Below are 22,819 nucleotides of genomic sequence, written 5' to 3'. Positions count from 1 at the left end.
AAAGGCAAACTCAACCATACCAACTTTATGGATTGGTTCCGCAATCTTCGGATTGTCCTCAAACAAGAGGATAAAATGTATGTGCTTGAGGACCCCATTCCCGATCAACCGGATGAGAATGATGTGGAGGCAATGGCCTCTTACGATAAGTATTGCCACGACTCCCTTCAAGTCTCATGCTTAATGCTTGGGACTATGATACCCGAACTCCAAAAGGATTTCGAACATCATAGTGCATACGACATGATAACGCAATTGAAGGAGATGTTCCTTCAACAAGCGCGTGTCGAGCGATTCGAAACGGTTCGGGCGCTACATGCTTGTCGTATGGACGATACCCAATCGGTTTCATGTTATGTACTTAAGATGAAAAGCCTTATCGATCGTGCTAACCGTCTTAACCTAAACATATCTAATGAGTTAGCCACCGATCTTATCCTTAACTCCCTATCAAAAAGGTTTGATCAATTTGTAATTAATTACAATATGAATGAGATGGATAAGAGCATAGGTGAGCTTCACGGTATGCTTAGAACGGCGGAAACTAGCATGGGTAAAAGGGCTTTACCCGTGTTAGCAATCGATCAAGGTGGATCCAAAGGTAACACCTCTAAGCCAAAGGTGGCTAAGAGAAAAGGACCCGCCCATAAAGGCAAAGGGAAGGGGAAGATGGTTACCCCAACCATCAACAAGGCTAAGAAGCAAAAGGTAGCCGAGAAGGCAAACCCCAAGGAAGACCCATGTTTCGGTTGCGGTGAGATGGGTCATTGGAAACGAAACTGTCCGGTTTATCTTAAGGAGTTGAAGGACAAGAGGGATGCAGGGCAAACCTCAGGTAATATATATATGGTATATATAGAGCTTAGTATTACTTCTTCTAATACATGGGTATTAGACACTGGATGTGGAACTCACATTTGCAATTCATTGCAGGGGTTCAAAAGAAGTAGCAAGCAAACGGGAACATCAAGTCTCTACATGGGTAATGGAGCCAAAGTGCAAGTGAAGGCTCAAGGAGACTTTGTGTTAAAGCTTCCAAGTGGTTTGGAACTTATTTTGAATGATGTTTTGTATGCACCCGACTTATGTCGAAACATTATTTCTATTTCCCGTTTGAAACAATGTGGTTTTAATCCTAATTTTGTTAATGATGATATCCACGTTTATTTAGATAATGTGTTCTATTTCAAGGCTTCACCTTCAAATGGAATTTATGAATTGGTTCATGATGACACATCATCTAGTAGCTCAATGTACCATACAAGCACCAAGAAACTCAAAAGGGATTTGAGTGATTCCTATTTATGGCATTGTCGCCTTGGTCACATAAACAAGAACCGAATGCATACACTTCAAAGGAATGGACTTTTGAAATCAAATGAAATAGATTCGTTTGAAGTATGTGAATCTTGTTTACAAGGCAAGATGACTAAAGCACCTTTCAAAGGGACCTATGAAAGGGCTAAAGATTTATTGGGATTAATACATTCGGATGTATGTGGACGCTTTAAACCCATGACTAGGAATGGTGAAAGATACTTTGTTACTTTCATTGATGACTTTAGTCGTTTCGGATATGTCTACTTATTAAGACACAAGGACGAAACGTTTGAAGCATTTAAAGAATATCAAAACGAAGTACAAAATCAACTCAATAAGACAATTAAGGTACTACGTACCGATAGAGGAGGTGAATACCTAAGCGATGCATTCCAAGATCATCTTAGGAGTTGTGGGATTATCTCACAACTTACTCCTCCCGGAACACCCCAACTTAATGGAGTTTCCGAAAGGAGAAACCGAACCCTAATGGATATGGTTCGATCTATGATGGCAAGAAGCTCGTTACCTCTATCATTTTGGGGTTATTGTCTTAGCTCCGCGGCTCGTATTTTAAATATAGCCCCAACCAAGAAAGTGGAACGAACTCCTCACGAGATGTGGTTTGGAAAACCTCCTTCTCTATCATACTTAAAAGTATGGGGATGTGAAGCTTATCCTAAGCGTTATGTAGCTAATAAGCTACATGCTCGATCCACAAAGTGTATCTTCATAGGATATCCCAAAGATGACATGGGATATTACTTCTATGATCCATCCGAGCAAATGGTATTTGTTGCTCGGAAAGCGGAATTCCTAGAAACCAAGTTCCTTATGGAAGGTGATGGTGAAAGGAAGATAGATCTTGTAGAGGTACAAGATCAAGCCGATGATACACAATTGGTTGGCACTAGTACTCAACATGAGGATGTTGAAAATGATCAAGTGGATGATCAAGGTACACAAGACGTTCGAAGATCTAGTAGGATTAGTAATCCTCCCGAGAGATATGGGTTTCTCGTGGATGGTTGCTATACGGTTGATTTGGATGAACCGACAAACTACGAAGATGCTTTATCAAGGATTGATAAAGATAAATGGCAGGATGCCATGAACGCCGAGATGCAATCCATGTGTAATGACCCGCACTTTTTCGATCGTTCTATACTTATAAGATTAATATTTATATAAATTAAACCTTACCAACATGATAAGCAATCCAAATTATTAAGATTTATGTTTTTGAAAAGAGTTTTACACAACGTTTGACCGTCTAGTTTGACCGATGATATCACGAACTATACAATATATGATAATTATACATACATATTTAACATGATCTAAGGATGTTTTAATATCTCATTTTGTATTAATAACAAAAAGTCATAAGTATATTTTGAAACTACTAACTTAAGTTTTCAAAACAATAACCATACGTAACGTTATTTGACATAAATACTGATGATTTATGATGTTTATACATATATCGTATAAGTAATGTATTTAATCATTTTTAAAGGGCTTTTATACATAAAACAATATAAGTATATTTACAAAAGATAGTTATATTTGAATTCTCGTTCCGTTTCCTCAATAATCCTATACGTATATCTAGGGTACTATACACAGCTTCTAGAAGTATTTACTATTGGTATATACCAATAGAAATCTTCAATTATTGGAATAATATGTCATTCATGACATAATAAATTTTAACTTATCTTAGATATTTTCACTAAAAACCAAATTTTCAAGCCTATAAATAAGCACCATTTCTAACTCATTTTTACACATTCATTTTCCAAATTTTACTTCCAATTTTCACACACACTTGCAAGAACTCTCTCAACTTTTATTTTACTACTTCTTTCCAGCAACTTTACATTTTAAACTTGAGGTAAAAACTCTACTTCAACTCTTTTTCAATTCATATATTTATAGCTATATATATAAGAGTTTATAAACTAGAACATAGTTTGAATGATTTCAAACTTGTTCGCAAACTAAATAGATCCTTCTAACTTAACTTTTAAAATACTTCAAGACCTGTAATATTACTTAAAAATATGCTAATTTAACAAGGTATAACTTGGTTTTTCAAAGAACACCTTAAAAACTGTTTTTATGACGTCGGAGTGCAACCGGGGGCTGTTTTGGGTTGGATAATTAAAAACCATCTTAAACTTTGAATTGGAGGTTTATTTTCTGGAAAAATGATTTTTACTATGAATATGATAACACATAAAAATTTCATGATTTAACTCAAAGTATAAGTATTTTTAGAAAAATAATCATTTAAGGTTGTTTACATGATGGAAAATGATTAACTTCATAAGTTTCACTAAAGTTTGACCTATGACCTGTGATTTCGAATACAAACTAAGGTATTTACAGTTCATAGTCTTAAAGAGGGACTCGATCCAAGGAAGTGGCAAGTTGAATCAACGAAAACGGAGTTGTAACGAAGAAACTATGACCAAAACGAGATCGGATATCTAAGACTAGTTTGGCTACGAAAATAATTGGAGAAAATTAAATAAATCACATCTTTTTAAAATAACATGATATTTTATATATATGTACTCATAATTTAATTTTATATGGTTCAGGATCACCCTTAAACAATACGAGAAGATTAATCATAAGATCCCATGATTGTACGCAACACGTCATTTGACAACACCGGTACTTTATGTACGCAACACGTCATTTGACAACACCGGTACCATGGGTCAAGATTAATCTCGACCAATACATATACGATGGGGGTTTTTATTTATTTCATTGGGGGTTTATTAAACACCTAAAAATGAACCATTAAAATTGAATTACTAACATCGGACTGCTAACTACGGACTAAGAAATTATTAAAACTATTAAAAGTATAAAAAGTATATATATGTGACAATTGTTTAAAATAGAAATATATTGATAAACTATATATGGATAGGTTCGTGATATCAATCGGAGACCAAGTCGAAATTACATATCTTCAAGACGAAAGTGAGTATATAGTCCCACTTTTAAACTCTAAATATTTCGGGATGAGAATACATGTATTTTATGTTTTACGTTATGGACACAAGTAACTGAAAAATATATTCTACGTTGAGTTGTACCACTGGCATACTTCCCTGTAGCTTGGTAACTAATATTTACAGCGGTATTGTAAACGCGAATCCTGTTGATAGATCTATCGGGCCTGACAACCCCAACCGGACTGGACGACCAGTATTCAACGGTTGCACAGTACTTCGTTTCGTGACTACACTTGGTACGGTGTAGTAAGATTTCATAATAAAGGGAATATGCGACGTGATTAAATGTTAAGTATGGTTACCAAGTGCTCAACCACTTAGAATATTTTTATTAAACTGTTTATATATGAAATCTTGTGGTCTATATATATATTGCTGCCGGCACTAAACCTATATCTCACCAACTTTATGTTGACGTTTTAAACATGTTTATTCTCAGGTGATAATTAGAAGTTTCCGCTGCATTATGTTGAATTTGAGCAGGATCTTGCGTACGCATATTTGTGTCAAAAATAAAACTGCATACCCGAGGATTTGTGTTGTAAAATATACTAGAAATCGTGTTGTTATCATTATTTGTAAAGTTTGTAAGTCGAAGATTATCGCTAAACGATAATCATCTTTCTATCGTCTAAAGCTTGTATCAAAAATAAGATTTGTGGTTTGTAATGTAAAATATATGCAGTTTTCTTTTAAAAATGTCTCATATAGAGGTCAATACCTCGCAATGAAATCATACGTTATCGAACTCGTTCTTAGGGTTAAGGACGGGTTATGACATGTGGTATCAGAGCGGTGGTCTTAGCGAACCAGGTTTGCATTAGTGTGTCTAACTGATAAGTCGTTAGGATACATTAGTAAGTCTGGACTTTGACCGGGTCTGATTTAAAAACCATTGCTTATCATTGTTGGTTAAAATTTATATGTAAATATTATGTAGTACTAATGGGTTAGTTGTTGTGGGATAGATGTCGGGCTCAAAACTTATTATCACATTCAGCGACTCCGAACCAGAATCTTCAGATGGTGTTCCAGTCATTAACCTATCCGATGACGAAAATAATATCTTTGGGGAAGACTCACAAATTCCGGATGAACCGACTATAGAGAACCCGGAAAGTGAACCCGAGGAGGAAAGTGAACCCGAGGAGGAAAGTGAACCCGAGGAGGAAAGTGAACCCGAGGAAGAAATACAGGAAATTACAAAAGAAGAGTTCGAACTAGGAAAGAAACGAAAGGCTAATGAATTAGAAAATTCAAATCCTGAGTTTAATAAGGATGATGTGGCACCAACTCCACTAGACACTACCACCCCTATTCCCGCTATTCCTATTCGTTCTATCCCAGCATCTAGTTCTTCAGCCCCACCGCCAAAATATAGGCAGACAGCTAGGATAAGCGTTAGGCCATTCATTGGAACTAAACGTCCTAGAAAATAGACCAAACGATGCGCTGCCGTATTAAACCATGGGATCATATAATGTTTTGTATAATATTATTAGTGTGGTTTGCTTAATGCTCGATGTAAGATAAGCATATGTAAAATAGTGAAGTGTGAAATCCAATAATTTTCCATGGTTAAGTATTATTTAGATTGTAGTAATTGGTTCGGTACTAAGCTATTAAGTATGAACATTAACGGGTAGGTACTACCCTAGATATAATTATAAAACGCTAATAAGAAGAAAAGGCTTTTATAATAATACCTGGTTCATATTATTAATAAGCTATAATGTACTGTAAATATACACTACATCTATAATATTCCATGTGAATAATTATTTTCTTTTCATTCTTATAGAAGAATATGGCGCGATTGAACCGAATGACGGAACAAGAAATCCAGGAACTCATCAATCAGCGAGTGAACGACAGAATGTTATGGGTCGAGGCTGCAAGAGGTGCTGCAGTTAACCCAAATCCTCGTGTGGGGTGCACTTACAAAACTTTTCAAGCTTGCAAGCCCTCATCATTCAGTGGAACAGAATGACCGATCGGTTTAACCCGGTGGATAGAAAAGATGGAAACTGTGTTCAAAATCAGTGGTTGTGTTGAAAAGGACATGACCAAATACGCATCGTGCACTTTACAAGATAGTGCACTCACGTGGTGGAAAAATTATGTGAAGGCTGTAGGAGGAGATGTAGCTTATGATACTCCGTGGGAAGAATTCAAAACAATGTTAATCAATGAATATTGTCCAAGGAACGAGGTTAGGAAGTTGGAAGATGAGTTACGAAGTCTGAAGGTTATTGGTACTGAAATCACCAACTACAATCAGCGATTCATGGAATTAGTTTTGCTATGTCCTGAATTGGTTCCAACCGAAGAACGGAAGATTGAAATGTACAAAGATGGTTTGCCCAAAAAGGTCAAGGCAAATGTTACAGCATCGAAACCTAAGACAATTCATGAAGCTATAACCATGGCAAACGAGCTAATGGATCAGGTCATTTTGGATAAGAAAGCATTCAATACTGATGTGAAGGTATCAGGTAACAAGAGAAAGTGGAATGGAAGCTATGATCGAGGTAATCAACAACAAACTTTTAAGAAACAAGAAACCCCGAAAGGTGCGGGTAGTGGTTCAGGTTTTGGTTACAAAGGACAAAGTCCTTTATGCAACCGATGTCACAAACATCACTTTGGTTACTGTAGTGTGGTATGCAACAAATGTAATCGACAGGGTCATCTTGCTGAAGATTGTAGGGCTCTCGTTACGAATACAAATGGTGCCAAGACTCCTGCTACCAACGCAAATAGAACTGCTTTGGCTACCATTACTTGTTTTGGGTGTGGAAAACAAGGCCACTATAAGAGCCAGTGCCCGAATCCAGAGAAGAATATCGGACCTGCACGTGGAAGAGCATTTGTTATTAATGCTAAAGAGGCATGTGAAGACCCGGAGCTTGTTACGGGTACGTTTACCATTAATAACTTATCCGCATCTATTATATTTGATACTGGTGCTGATAGAAGTTACGTGTGTAGAGACTTTCACGCTAAATTGAATTGTTCATCATTACCTCTCGATGCTAAGTACATGATTGAGTTAGCTAATGGTAAACTAATTAAAGCCGATAAAATTTGCCGTGATTGTAAAATAAATTTAGCCGGAGAAACGTTTAAAATTGACTTGATACCCGTAGAATTAGGAAGTTTTGATGTAATAGTCGGCATGGACTGGATGTCTAAAATAGGAGCTGAAGTTGTGTGCGCCAAGAAGGCAATTCGCATTCCTCGTAAGGATAAAACGCCAGTAATGATTTATGGAGAGAAGGGTAACTCAAAGCTAAAACTCATTAGTTATTTGAAAGCTCAAAAGTGCTTGAAGAAAGGGTTCTATGCTATCTTAGCACATGTTAATAAAGTCGAAACAAAGGAAAAAGTGAAGAGCATCAATGACGTGCCTGTGGCAAGAGATTTTCCTGAAGTCTTTCCGGAAAAGTTGCCGGGATTACCTCCATTTAGATCTGTAGAATTTCAAATAGATTTAGTACCAGGAGCTGCACCAGTGGCTCGTGCTCCATATAGACTTGCACCGTCCGAGTTAAAAGAACTTCAGAGTCAGTTAAAAGAATTACTGGATCATGGATTCATACGACCAAGTACTTCACCGTGGGGAGCTCCGATTCTATTTGTTAAAAAGAAAGATGGATCTTTTAGGATGTGTATAGATTATCGTGAATTAAATAAGTTAACTATCAAGAATCGGTATCCACTACCGAGAATTGACGACTTATTTGATCAACTCCAAGGATCATGTGTGTACTCAAAAATTGACTTAAGGTCGGGCTATCATCAATTACGTGTCAAAGAAGAAGATATACCGAAAACTGCTTTTCGGACACGTTATGGTCATTACGAATTTTTGGTTATGCCGTTTGGATTGATGAATGCGCCAGCTGTATTCATGGACCTCATGAATCGAGTTTGTAGTCCGTATTTAGATAAGTTTGTTATCGTTTTCATTGATGATATTCTTATCTATTCCAAGAGTGAGCAAGAGCATGAAGAGCATTTAAGGTTGATATTAGAGTTGTTGAGAAAAGAACAACTATATGCTAAATTTTCTAAGTGTGCTTTTTGGTTGAAAGAAGTTCAATTTCTTGGCCACGTTGTTAGTAGCAAAGGAATTCAGGTTGATCCAGCAAAAACTGAAGCCATTGAAAAATGGGAGACTCCTAAGACACCAACGCAGATACGTCAATTTTTGGGTTTAGCCGGTTATTATAGAAGGTTTATTCAAGATTTTTCCCGAATAGCTAAGCCGTTGACAGCGTTAACGCAAAAAGGGAAGAAATATGAATGGACTTCTGAGCAGGAGAGTGCATTTCAATTACTAAAGAAGAAGTTAACTACGGCGCCTATTTTATCGTTACCAGAAGGGAACGATGATTTTGAAATATATTGTGACGCTTCGCGACAAGGTTTTGGTTGCGTTCTTATGCAACGAAAGAAAGTTATTGCATACGCATCCCGACAATTGAAGATTCACGAGCGGAATTATACGACGCATGATCTAGAACTGGGAGCAGTCGTGTTTGCATTGAAGATATGGAGACACTACTTGTATGGGGTTAAATGCACTGTGTTTACTGATCATAAAAGCCTTCAACATATTTTTGATCAGAAACAGCTGAACATGAGACAACGTAGGTGGGTCGAGTTAATAAACGACTATGATTGTGAAATTCGTTATCATCCCGGGAAGGCGAACGTGGTGGCCGATGCTTTAAGCAGAAAGGAACGAGAACCAATTCGAGTACGAGCGATGAACATAAAAATTCGCATGAATCTCAACTCACAAATCAAAGAAGTTCAACGAGAAGCACTTACTAAAGAAAATATAGGAAATGAAATAATGAAGAAGTATGAGAAGCAACTCGTTATGCGGGAAGATGGAATTCGATATTTTGCAAATCGTATTTGGGTACCGAAGTTGGGTGGATTAAGGAAGTTGATATTAAATGAGGCACATAAGACAAGATACTCGATACATCCTGGAGTTGGAAAGATGTACCAAGATCTTAAGACACATTATTGGTGGCCTAATTTAAAGACAGACGTTGCAACATATGTTGGGGAATGTTTAACTTGTTCCAAAGTCAAAGCTGAACACCAGAAGCCGTCAGGGTTACTTCAACAACCAGAAATCCCAGAATGGAAATGGGATGGTATTACCATGGATTTCATCACGAAGTTACCAAAGACTGCCTGGGGATACGACACCATTTGGGTGATTGTTGATCGTCTCACCAAGTCTGCACACTTCTTGCCTATAAAGGAAACGGATAGAATGGAGAAACTATTACGATTGTATATAAAGGAAGTTGTTTCAAGGCATGGAATACCTATTTCCATTATATCCGATCGTGATAGTAGATTTACATCAAAGTTCTGGCAATCACTACAGGAGGCCCTAGGAACTCGTTTGGATATGAGTACCGCGTATCATCCGCAAACTGACGGGCAGAGTGAAAGAACGATTCAGACTCTTGAAGACATGCTCAGGGCATGTGTGATCGATTTTGGAAACGGATGGGATAAATATCTACCATTAGCAGAATTCTCGTATAATAATAGTTATCATGCGAGCATTAAAGCTGCGCCATTCGAAGCATTGTACGGAAGGAAGTGTAGATCTCCTATTTGTTGGAATGAAGTAGGAGATCGACAATTAACTGGTCCCAAGATCATACACGAAACGACTGAGAAGATAGTACAAATCAAGGAGAGATTGAAAACAGCCCGTAGTCGCCAAAAGAGCTACGCCGATGTTCGAAGGAAACCATTAGAGTTTCAGATCGGTGACATGGTTATGTTAAAGGTGTCACCTTGGAAAGGTGTAATACGTTTTGGAAAAAGGGGTAAACTAAACCCAAGGTATGTAGGCCCGTTCAAGATCATCGAACGCATTGGACCGGTAGCTTATCGACTCGAGTTACCGCAACAACTCGCCGGAGTACATAATACCTTTCACGTCTCAAACCTTAAGAAGTGTCTTGCAAAGGAAGACCTCACCATTCCTCTTGAAGAAATCCATGTCGACGAGAAACTACAATTCATCGAAGAACCAATCGAAATCATGGATCGTGAAGTTAAACGGCTCAAGCAGAGCAACATACCGATCGTTAAGGTTCGTTGGAATGCTCGAAGGGGTCCCGAGTTTACTTGGGAACGAGAGGATCAAATGAAACAAAAATATCCACACTTGTTTTCCGATGACGCAAAATAGGTACAATTTTAAAATTTCGGGACGAAATTTATTTAACGGGTAGGTACTGTAATGACCCGCACTTTTTCGATCGTTCTATACTTATAAGATTAATATTTATATAAATTAAACCTTACCAACATGATAAGCAATCCAAATTATTAAGATTTATGTTTTTGAAAAGAGTTTTACACAACGTTTGACCGTCTAGTTTGACCGATGATATCACGAACTATACAATATATGATAATTATACATACATATTTAACATGATCTAAGGATGTTTTAATATCTCATTTTGTATTAATAACAAAAAGTCATAAGTATATTTTGAAACTACTAACTTAAGTTTTCAAAACAATAACCATACGTAACGTTATTTGACATAAATACTGATGATTTATGATGTTTATACATATATCGTATAAGTAATGTATTTAATCATTTTTAAAGGGATTTTATACATAAAACAATATAAGTATATTTACAAAAGATAGTTATATTTGAATTCTCGTTCCGTTTCCTCAATAATCCTATACGTATATCTAGGGTACTATACACAGCTTCTAGAAGTATTTACTATTGGTATATACCAATAGAAATCTTCAATTATTGGAATAATATGTCATTCATGACATAATAAATTTTAACTTATCTTAGATATTTTCACTAAAAACCAAATTTTCAAGCCTATAAATAAGCACCATTTCTAACTCATTTTTACACATTCATTTTCCAAATTTTACTTCCAATTTTCACACACACTTGCAAGAACTCTCTCAACTTTTATTTTACTACTTCTTTCCAGCAACTTTACATTTTAAACTTGAGGTAAAAACTCTACTTCAACTCTTTTTCAATTCATATATTTATAGCTATATATATAAGAGTTTATAAACTAGAACATAGTTTGAATGATTACAAACTTGTTCGCAAACTAAATAGATCCTTCTAACTTAACTTTTAAAATACTTCAAGACCTGTAATATAACTTAAAAATATGCTAATTTAACAAGGTATAACTTGGTTTTTCAAAGAACACCTTAAAAACTGTTTTTATGACGTCGGAGTGCAACCGGGGGCTGTTTTGGGTTGGATAATTAAAAACCATCTTAAACTTTGAATTGGAGGTTTATTTTCTGGAAAAATGATTTTTACTATGAATATGATAACACATAAAAATTTCATGATTTAACTCAAAGTATAAGTATTTTTAGAAAAATAATCATTTAAGGTTGTTTACATGATGGAAAATGATTAACTTCATAAGTTTCACTAAAGTTTGACCTATGACCTGTGATTTCGAATACAAACTAAGGTATTTACAGTTCATAGTCTTAAAGAGGGACTCGATCCAAGGAAGTGGCAAGTTGAATCAACGAAAACGGAGTTGTAACGAAGAAACTATGACCAAAACGAGATCGGATATCTAAGACTAGTTTGGCTACGAAAATAATTGGAGAAAATTAAATAAATCACATCTTTTTAAAATAACATGATATTTTATATATATGTACTCATAATTTAATTTTATATGGTTCAGGATCACCCGTAAACAATACGAGAAGATTAATCATAAGATCCCATGATTGTACGCAACACGTCATTTGACAACACCGGTACTTTATGTACGCAACACGTCATTTGACAACACCGGTACCATGGGTCAAGATTAATCTCGACCAATACATATACGATGGGGGTTTTTATTTATTTCATTGGGGGTTTATTAAACACCTAAAAATGAACCATTAAAATTGAATTACTAACATCGGACTGCTAACTACGGACTAAGAAATTATTAAAACTATTAAAAGTATAAAAAGTATATATATGTGACGATTGTTTAAAATAGAAATATATTGATAAACTATATATGGATAGGTTCGTGATATCAATCGGAGACCAAGTCGAAATTACATATCTTCAAGACGAAAGTGAGTATATAGTCCCACTTTTAAACTCTAAATATTTCGGGATGAGAATACATGTATTTTATGTTTTACGTTATGGACACAAGTAACTGAAAAATATATTCTACGTTGAGTTGTACCACTGGCATACTTCCCTGTAGCTTGGTAACTAATATTTACAGCGGTATTGTAAACGCGAATCCTGTTGATAGATCTATCGGGCCTGACAACCCCAACCGGACTGGAAGACCAGTATTCAACGGTTGCACAGTACTTCGTTTCGTGACTACACTTGGTACGGTGTAGTAAGATTTCATAATAAAGGGAATATGCGACGTGATTAAATGTTAAGTATGGTTACCAAGTGCTCAACCACTTAGAATATTTTTATTAAACTGTTTATATATGAAATCTTGTGGTCTATATATATATTGCTGCCGGCACTAAACCTATATCTCACCAACTTTATGTTGACGTTTTAAACATGTTTATTCTCAGGTGATAATTAGAAGTTTCCGCTGCATTATGTTGAATTTGAGCAGGATCTTGCGTACGCATATTTGTGTCAAAAATAAAACTGCATACCCGAGGATTTGTGTTGTAAAATATACTAGAAATCGTGTTGTTATCATTATTTGTAAAGTTTGTAAGTCGAAGATTATCGCTAAACGATAATCATCTTTCTATCGTCTAAAGCTTGTATCAAAAATAAGATTTGTGGTTTGTAATGTAAAATATATGCAGTTTTCTTTTAAAAATGTCTCATATAGAGGTCAATACCTCGCAATGAAATCATACGTTATCGAACTCGTTCTTAGGGTTAAGGACGGGTTATGACACCATGTATGAAAACCAAGTGTGGGAACTTGTTGAGCAACCTCCTAGCTCTAAGCTAGTTGATTGCAAATGGCTTTTCAAGAAGAAAACCGACATACATGGAAACTTGGATACATATAAAGCTAGACTTGTAGCAAAAGGTTTCACTCAAACTCAAGGGGTTGATTATGATGAAACTTTCTCGCCAGTGGCAATGCTAAAGTCTATTAGGATATTATTTGCCATTGCTGCTCACTACGACTATGAAATATGGCAAATGGATGTCAAAACCGCTTTCCTAAATGGATATCTTATGGAAGATGTCTATATGGTCCAGCCTGAAGGTTTTGTTGATCCAAAATATCCTAAAAGGGTATGCAAGTTAAAGAAGTCAATCTACGGATTGAAACAAGCATCTAGAATGTGGAATCATCGTTTTAATGAGGAAGCCGAGAAATTTGGCTTCATTAAAAATGGTGATGAAGCTTGTGTATATAAGAAAGCTAGTAGGAGCACTATCATGTTCCTTGTACTATATGTGGATGATATATTATTATTTGGGAATGATATTACCACAATGCAAGGAGTCAAAACTTGGCTAAAGAGTTGCTTCTCTATTAAGGATCTTGGAGATGCACAATACATATTGGGGATAGGGATCTATAGGAATAGATCCAAGAGATTGATAGGTTTAAGTCAAAGTACATACATTGATAAAATCTTGAAAAGGTTCAAGATGGAAAACTCTAAGAGAGGTTTGGTACCTATTCAAAAGGGAACCGTTCTCAGTTCATCTCAGTGTCCTGCCACGAAAGATGAACAAGAGAGAATGAAGAAAGTCCCATACGCATCTGCTATTGGGTCTATCATGTATACAATGATATGTACTAGACCGGATGTGTCATGCGCTCTAAGCTTGACAAGTAGATACCAGAATAACCCAGGAAATAGTCATTAGATTGCTGTTAAAAGTATATTGAAATACCTTAGGAGGACTAAGGATATGTTTCTAATATATGGGTCTGGTGAGGAGGAACTCGCTGTAAAAGGTTACGTGGACGCGAGTTTCCAAACTGATCGAGATGACTCTCGATCACAATCCGGTTATGTCTTCATGTTAAATGGTGGTGCGGTCTCTTGGAAGAGTTCGAAACAGGAGGTTGTTGCGTTATCCACTACAGAGTCGGAGTACATTGCCGCCTCATTGGCAGCACAGGAAGCTGCATGGATGAAGAAATTCATCGACGACTTAGGAGTGGTCCCTTCCATTCAGGACCCTCTTGAGATCTTTTGTGACAACGAGGGTGCGATTGCTCAAATCAAGGAACCTCGTGCCCATCAAAAGACTCGTCACATTGAGCGGAGATTCAACTACATAAGGGATGAAGTTGAAAAAGGAAAGATATGTATTCGCAAAGTTCATACAGATCATAATGTTGCGGATCCACTCACGAAGCTTTTACATGGGCCAAAACATGAGGGACATGTTTGTGCATTAGGGCTTCGATATTCTAGTGATTGGATATGATCTATTTTATGTATTGTACTGGAACGAAATTATTCAAACTCATTAATATAACTATGGTGTTAATTTATTTGAGTTATGTTCCTATTTTGCATATTTCATCCATGAATAAGCAATTATTCTAAATTTCCATAGTCGATCACATTTGTGGGAACAAGTGTGAGGTTTAGACTATTATGAACTCGGATTGGTATACATTCATAGGTTGAATGTGGGGCAAGGTTGCAACCAAGGTTCATAGATATTTGTGGGAAACAAATATTGAAAGACCCGCTCTCAAGAATTACTGTATAGAGACTTTGTGGTTGATCACATGTAATCTTGAGTAAAGGCGAATATCATTGTATCCTCTGACCTGAGATACATATTGGGTTCGGATATTCACCAAGTACTGTTCCTTGATTCTTTCCTTCACTATTCTGAAACATGGTAGTACATAAGGAAGAACTCAGGTATATTACAAAGTGTATATCTAGGATGTATGTAGTCAAGATGGAATTTGTCCCTCTTATTCGTTGAGAGTCAGATGTCTAAGGCATGAAAAGTTAAATCTATAAGAGAGTGATCACTCTGTATCTCTTGGATTTAACATGACATCTAGGATAAAAGGATATATTGAAAGATTCACCTACATATATCAGTTCGAGTAGGGAGCTCGAAAGGGATGATGTTATTGAATGGCACAAAGTCATAACATATTAGGGGTGATGGACGGTGTGTTAGGCTGTATCCATCACTTGCATTAATTTCTTATGTTTCTCGTGCAAGTGGGAGATTGAAGGTTTTTCGTATGCCCGAGAGACATATTTAATTAATGTGGCGAATATGTTGTGATCCAAGTCGGGTCATACCCAATAACAAACTTACCGACACCTTATTCGTATTTGATTTTAACGATTGGTTCATTGATCAAATACGCAACACTTGAACTTTAAGAAAGATGGTTTTCTTAAATATTACTTGATGTGTATATATATATATAAATTATGGAATAATTTATATATATTGGATTTAATTATTTATAGGTAAATAATTAATAAGTTTATGTTACATTTTATATAAATGGACTTTATATATTAAAAATGTACATAAAATTATATGGAAGTTTTATAAATTAGATTTTATAAAATCTAACTTTTATAAAAACTAATTCTTTTATAAAACATATTCTATATTACTTGTTGAGTGAGTGGCATTGGAGTCTCAAATATGCATGCATTTGACTAGCATTTTGAGTGGCTACTTGAAGGATTCCCATGTGCATATGTACTAGGACTTCTTGGAGACTCAACACACATTCAAACACATCAAAAAGACTTCAAAAAAACTGCCCAAAACCCCCATTCAGCTGCTGTTTTGGCCGTGGCCGTTTGGAAGGCAAAGAGGGTTCATTTTATTTTTTTTGCAAGTTAAATTTAAGTGTGAACAAATCCTAACCAAAGTACAAGGTGTTGGTGATAAGCTTGGGGTATAACTACTTGAGGTTTCATCCATTTGAGGCTCCATTCAACATCATCATCTTCATCATTCATTACCTAGCTTGGAATAGGTATAACTTCCTTACTATCTTGTAGTTTGTAAGTATATATCACAACTTGATCCTAATTGGTTTTTAACTTTAAAAGGTTAAAGATATACAAGTTCTAAAATGGTAATTAACATGCTTCCGCTTTGATAAGATTCTTAAAAGGTTTTAAGTATTATGAACTTGTTAAAACCAAACAGTGGGTGATTTGGTTGGCTTGTTTTTGGTCAACTTTGGTTATTTATATATGTTGGGTTTTTCTAAACTACATATTTTGGTGGATTTCCTTTATAGGAAATCATTTTTAAATAAAGAATGCAATGTTATTTATTAAATTCATTTAGAGTTATGATCAAGCTGTGGGACCAAGTAATGAAGCCGTTAAGGGTACTTGACGGGTCTTTTCAAATGGAGTTACACGTTACTTTAGCAGAAAACACCAAACCCTCGATTGAAGGTCGAGGAGGACCGATCAGATTTCCAGAGATTCAAGGACACTCGTTCGAGTTAAAACATCACATCGTACAGCTCATCAAAATAGCTGCCAGTTTCATGGATTACCGAATGACGATCCTAACTCACACCTTGATAAATTCATATCTCTTTCGAACTCCTACAAACAGCCAGGGATAGGACAAGATATAGTCCGGTTATACTTGTTTCCCTATTCTCTCACTCATCATGCACAAACATGGTTCGAAGGATTGGAAAAGGATTCCATCACGTAATGGACAGAGATGGCTACTAAATTCTTAACCAAATACTTCCCTCCTTCTAAACAAACCAAACTCAAGAATGACATCATTAACTTCAAACAAATTATGATGAATCTCTTTACACTGCATGGGAGCGATTCAAAACCCTGATGAAGAAATCCCCTAATCACCAGTTAGAACGGTCAACTCAAATCTATACCTTCTACAATAGTCTTACGGTAAATCATAGGACAACGATCGATGCAGCAGCTCAAGGGAATCTGATGAACCAAACCGCAGACGAAGCATGGGAATTGCTCGAGAACATGAAAATGCATCATCATGACTAGAATAGTGGTGAAACAACTTCATCATCTGCCCCACTCTCTGCGCTTAACAATTACACGGAGACCATCAAATCCCTCACAGATAAAATGGAATCTCTCGCCAAATAACTCGGAGAATTGAAGACGCAGCCGCAGCAGGTTAACCAGGCTCAGGCCTGTATTAATTGTACCAACCCGCAACCCACTGAAGAATATCAAGTTGAGTACGAGAACCCTGATGGTTCAGTCTATTACATTCAATACCCAGCTCGTCAACCAAATCTCGGATTCAATCAACAACCTAGGGTTAACCAGTTTCAACGAAAAAACCAGTCTTTTCGATATTGCTACCCACATTATCCACCCCAACAATCTCAATTGTCCTACGATCAACCACTTCCACTCACTGGTCCACCAGTCGAGGAAAATTCCCCAACCACCCAAATTACAAAAGTAACCAACCCTACTCTCGGAACTAATGATCAGTTGACTCAGTTCATTCAAGAACAACAACAGCTAAATCAAAGAACTGTATCCAGACAAGACCAGACAGAGATACTAATGAGAAATCAATTGGCTCTGCTCAAAAGTCTAGAAATGCAGCTCGGACAGTTATCACAACGCCTTGAAACCCAACCACTGGGAAGGTTACCTAGTAATACTATCCAAAATCCCCACATAGAGGAAGCTAAACAAATGGATTCCATAATCCCAGAGGAAGAACCATAGAGAAGATCAGCTAGACTCAAGAACAAATCGATATATACTCAGAAGCTGCCCACTGCAACTCCAGTTCGTGTACCTTACCCTGGAAGGCTACAGGAGGAACCATCCAAGCTTGATTCATTCAAACTTAATGGAAGATTCCTGGACACCATGTCCAAAGTTCCCAACCAGAAGAGATACATCCGAAGGCTTCTCTCTACAAAAGAAAGGATACAGATTATAACAAAATTCCACTAAGTAAAGAATGCTAGGCATTACTCAGAAACTCTCTACCGCAAATGCTAGGATATACGGGCCGATTCATTTTACCGTGTTCAATATACCAATCTGGAACCATTCATGTGCTAGCAGATTTAGGAGCAAGTATCAACCTAATCCCCTACTCTCTCTACAAGAGATTAGAGTTAGGAGACTTGTCACCAACTAAAATGACAATCCAACTTGCCGATTACATAATTCGATATCCTAAAGGCATAGTTGAGAACATCTTAATGAAAGTCGACAAATTCTTGTATCATACGGATCTCGTAGTGATGGATAGTAAGTAAGACCTACACACCAATAGTGTTAGGAAGATCTTTCATGAATACGGTTAGGACTGTCATTGTTGTATACAATCAAACCTTGATCTTACGATTACATGGGGAGAGCGTTACCTTAAAAATTGACCGACCTACCGATCTTTCTAGACATGCAGAGATGTTTTCTATTTCCACCAGACGGATCACCTCCAATGACGAGTCTTCACCACCAGCTGATGAAATCGAAATGGGTGTCGAATCATAGTCTGAAGACGACCCAGAAATGGAAGAAGAGGATCCCAGTGAAGAAATAGAGGAAGAGGAAGAACCTGAGGAGGAAGAGGAAATGAGAGACGTAAAAGAAACTGCGATAATACCCTCTCTAAGCAAGAAGTGTCACGAAGAATTAATGAGGCTTGAGACGGAAGATCACAGTTTAATCATTCGTTTCAAAAAGAAGGTTGATATGGTCAAGGTTAAAGATATAGAAATTGACCCTGCAAGTGTCAAAGTAGAAAACCAGAATACTGAAAAGGCCCGTTCATCAGACAAATCCTAAGAAGACTATTATACCGATGATGACGAGGAAGAGCAACATGAAGACATTCTGGATAACTTATATTCTCCAACCGAACCAGATCTGGAGGAGCCAGACTCTTCTTCAGATCGGATTCCGGTCATATCTACACACGCCGACATGATAACCTTCATTAATGACATCGATGAATTTGAAGACATTCTCGAAGCCATTCGTAAATCAACAATTGATTTCACACTACGCTTAACTGAACGAATCATGGCTATCCGAGAAGAATATAACCTCCATTTCCAGAGAGAAGACAATAATGTTGAAATCCTAGAAGAGCGCATTCAAGACTTTATCAATACCCTTCACGATCATATCTACCGTGAAGAAAGGCAACGAGAGCACAATTCAGTAGTTTGCACTATTCTTGAGACAAGATTTTGTCGAGATCAGAACATTTACAATGCCTTAGTTGGATCTGCAATTCCTTTCCCAGCAAACCAACGAGCACTACTGACTCTCATCCATAAGCATATGGATCTTTCCACCGGACGCCCGACTTATTACTCTGATTTGCAAATGATCGATGATATCCACAGCTTTTTCGCTCTCTTGAAAAGAGATAATTTCGAAAGCACACCAGAGAGGTTAATGATTTATGTAACAATTGATCACCACGCTGATCTGATTATCAAAGAGTTACGAGACGCAGTCACAGAAGAAGTAAAACGCAACAATCCGTTTTCTCATATTGAACCAGACTGACTCCGAAAGGACCCATTCATATACATTATAAACGATTCACAATAGTTGATTACATTGCGAGGTATTTGACCTCTATATGATACATTTTACAAACATTTCATTCTTTTTTAAAAGACAATCTTTCTTTACATTGAAAATTGACAGGCATGCATACCATTTCATAATATCCACTATCCAACTACAAATTGATTTAATAATAATCTTTGATGAACTCAATGACTCGAATGCAACGTTCTTTGAAATATGCTATGAAAGACTCCAAGTAATATCTTTAAAATGAGCAAATGCACAGCGAAAGATTTCTTTAACACCTGAGAATAAACATGCTTTAAAGTGTCAACCAAAAGGTTGGTGAGTTCATTAGTTTATCATAATCATTTATTTCCATCATTTTAATAGACCACAAGAATTTCATTTCCAGTTCTCATAAATATACGTCCCATGCATAGAGACAAAAATAATCATTCATATGGTGAACACCTGGTAACCGACACTAACTAGATACATATAAGAATATCCCCTATCATTCCGGGATCCTCCTTCGGACATGATATAAATTTCGAAGTACTAAAGAATCCGGTACTTTGGATGGGGTTTGTTAGGCCCAATAGATCTATCTTTAGGATTCGCGTCAATTAGGGTGTCTGTTCCCTAATTCTTAGATTACCAGACTTTAATAAAAAGGGGCATATTCGATTTCGATAATTCAACCATAGAATGTAGTTTCAATTACTTGTGTCTATTTCGTCAAACATTTATAAAAGCGCATGTATTCTCAGTCCCAAAAATATAAAGGGTAAAAAGGCAAATGAAACTCACCATACTGTATTTCGTAGTAAAAATACATATAACGTCATTGAACAAGTGCAAGGTTGGCCTCGGATTCACGAACCTAAATTAATTATATATATATTTATGTGTTGGTCAATATTTGGCTAACAAATTAGGTCAAGTCATAGTGTACCACAATCCTAATGCTCGAGACTAATATGCAAAAGTCAATAAAAGTAAATTTGACTCAAAATAATTTCCAAAAATCTATACATGATTAATATATAGTTTAAATATCGTCATTTTATATTTTTAAATATTTTTAAAAGATTTATTAGAGTAAATAATATAATTTATTTATTAATAAATAAAATTTTATATTAAATTTATATAATAAAATATACTTTTATAAATATTAAGTAAGAAAATTTATAGGGTTCATTTAATATTATAAAGATAATATGATAGGTATTATTCAAGTAAGTTATTACACGTAGTAAAATATGTTTGTATCACTTATTTATTTAATAAAATAATATCTATAATGATAGTAAGTAAAAGTTGTATTATTTTGTAATAATAATTATTATTATAAAAATATCAATATTTATAATTACTAAGATGACATTATGATCAAACGATAATTCTAATTATGATAACTTTAATATTTACGATAATTTTTAATATTATCTTTAAAATAATAATTCTATTTAAAATAATAATAATAATGATATTTTATAGTAACAATGACATTTATATTAAAATGATAATTTTTGTTAAAATGATAGTTTTAATACTAACTATACTTTTAATAATAATAGTAATGATAAAAATAATAAGAACGATAATTTTATCTAAATCAATATCTTATAATATTTTAATTTCATCATAATACTCTTACCCATTATTTCCTAATTGTTTCATTTAATATCTTTTAATCGTCTTTTATATCGTGTTCATAATAATGATAATAATAGTAATTAAAATAATTAGGTGTTACAAATATTTGTTTTAATTACACTAATATTAATAATGATAGTTACTATAACATTTTTAACGATAATACTAATAATTATCTTAATGATAATATAGAAATAATAATAATAATAACAATAACAATAACCATTTTTAAATAATGATATATATATAAATAATGATAATAATAATAATACCAATAATAATAATAATAATAATAATAATAATAATAATAATAATAATAATAATAATTGGATAATAATAATAATACTAATTATAACTTTAACGATAATAACGATAGTAATAATAAAAAAAATAACAAATTTTAATGATAAATCCCTTTTATTGATAAAGATAATAATAATGATAATAATAAGATAAAACTAGAATGACGATAATAATAATCATTTTTAATAAAAATATCGAAAATTCAATTGATTATGACTTTTAATCCGTTCATCGAAACCATTCGATATCTAAAAGAAAAGTTCTTAATTTTTCGCTAGCTTTCCAAGGGCATGCATATCTTATACCTTATCTCAACCGCAAGTGTAACTAATTCAAGATTCAACCTAACCTGTCTAAGGGCAATATCAAAAGTACAAGCATGCATAATCCTAAATACTCGAGCACTAGTCAGGGATACACTATTAGTATGTAAAAGTTAAATTATGAGTACTCACATATCAATATTGAGATTCAATATTGCAGGAAAGGTACGTAGACGCCACGGAAATGATAAACACTATATTGACCTCACGAGCATACCCATGAACCATACTCAATCACCTCCATAGCTATAACCCATAATTTCCTTAATCCTATCCCACTCGAAAAACAATTTCAAAATCACTCGGACAACACTCCGTCGTAATATTTTATGTATACTAATAATATCTTGAAATAATACGGAGTAAATATATATATGTAAATCGATTGAGAGAGTTTAGAGAAAAATATTTTCAAGTTTCTATGAAATAATGAAACCTATTAAATTCTATTTATAATAGATTTTTGAATTATTAAAGTATGAATTATTAAAGTGAATTATTAAAGTATGAATTATTAAAGTGAATTATTAAAATATGAATTATTAAAGTGAATTATTAAAGTATGAATTAGTAAAGTGAATTATTAAAGTATGAATTATTAAAGTGAAT

Source organism: Rutidosis leptorrhynchoides, chromosome 2, assembly GCF_046630445.1.
Source record: "Rutidosis leptorrhynchoides isolate AG116_Rl617_1_P2 chromosome 2, CSIRO_AGI_Rlap_v1, whole genome shotgun sequence".
Taxonomy (NCBI): Eukaryota; Viridiplantae; Streptophyta; class Magnoliopsida; order Asterales; family Asteraceae; genus Rutidosis; species Rutidosis leptorrhynchoides.
The sequence above is the reverse complement of the archived record's forward strand: the minus strand, read 5'-3'. Positions refer to the sequence as shown.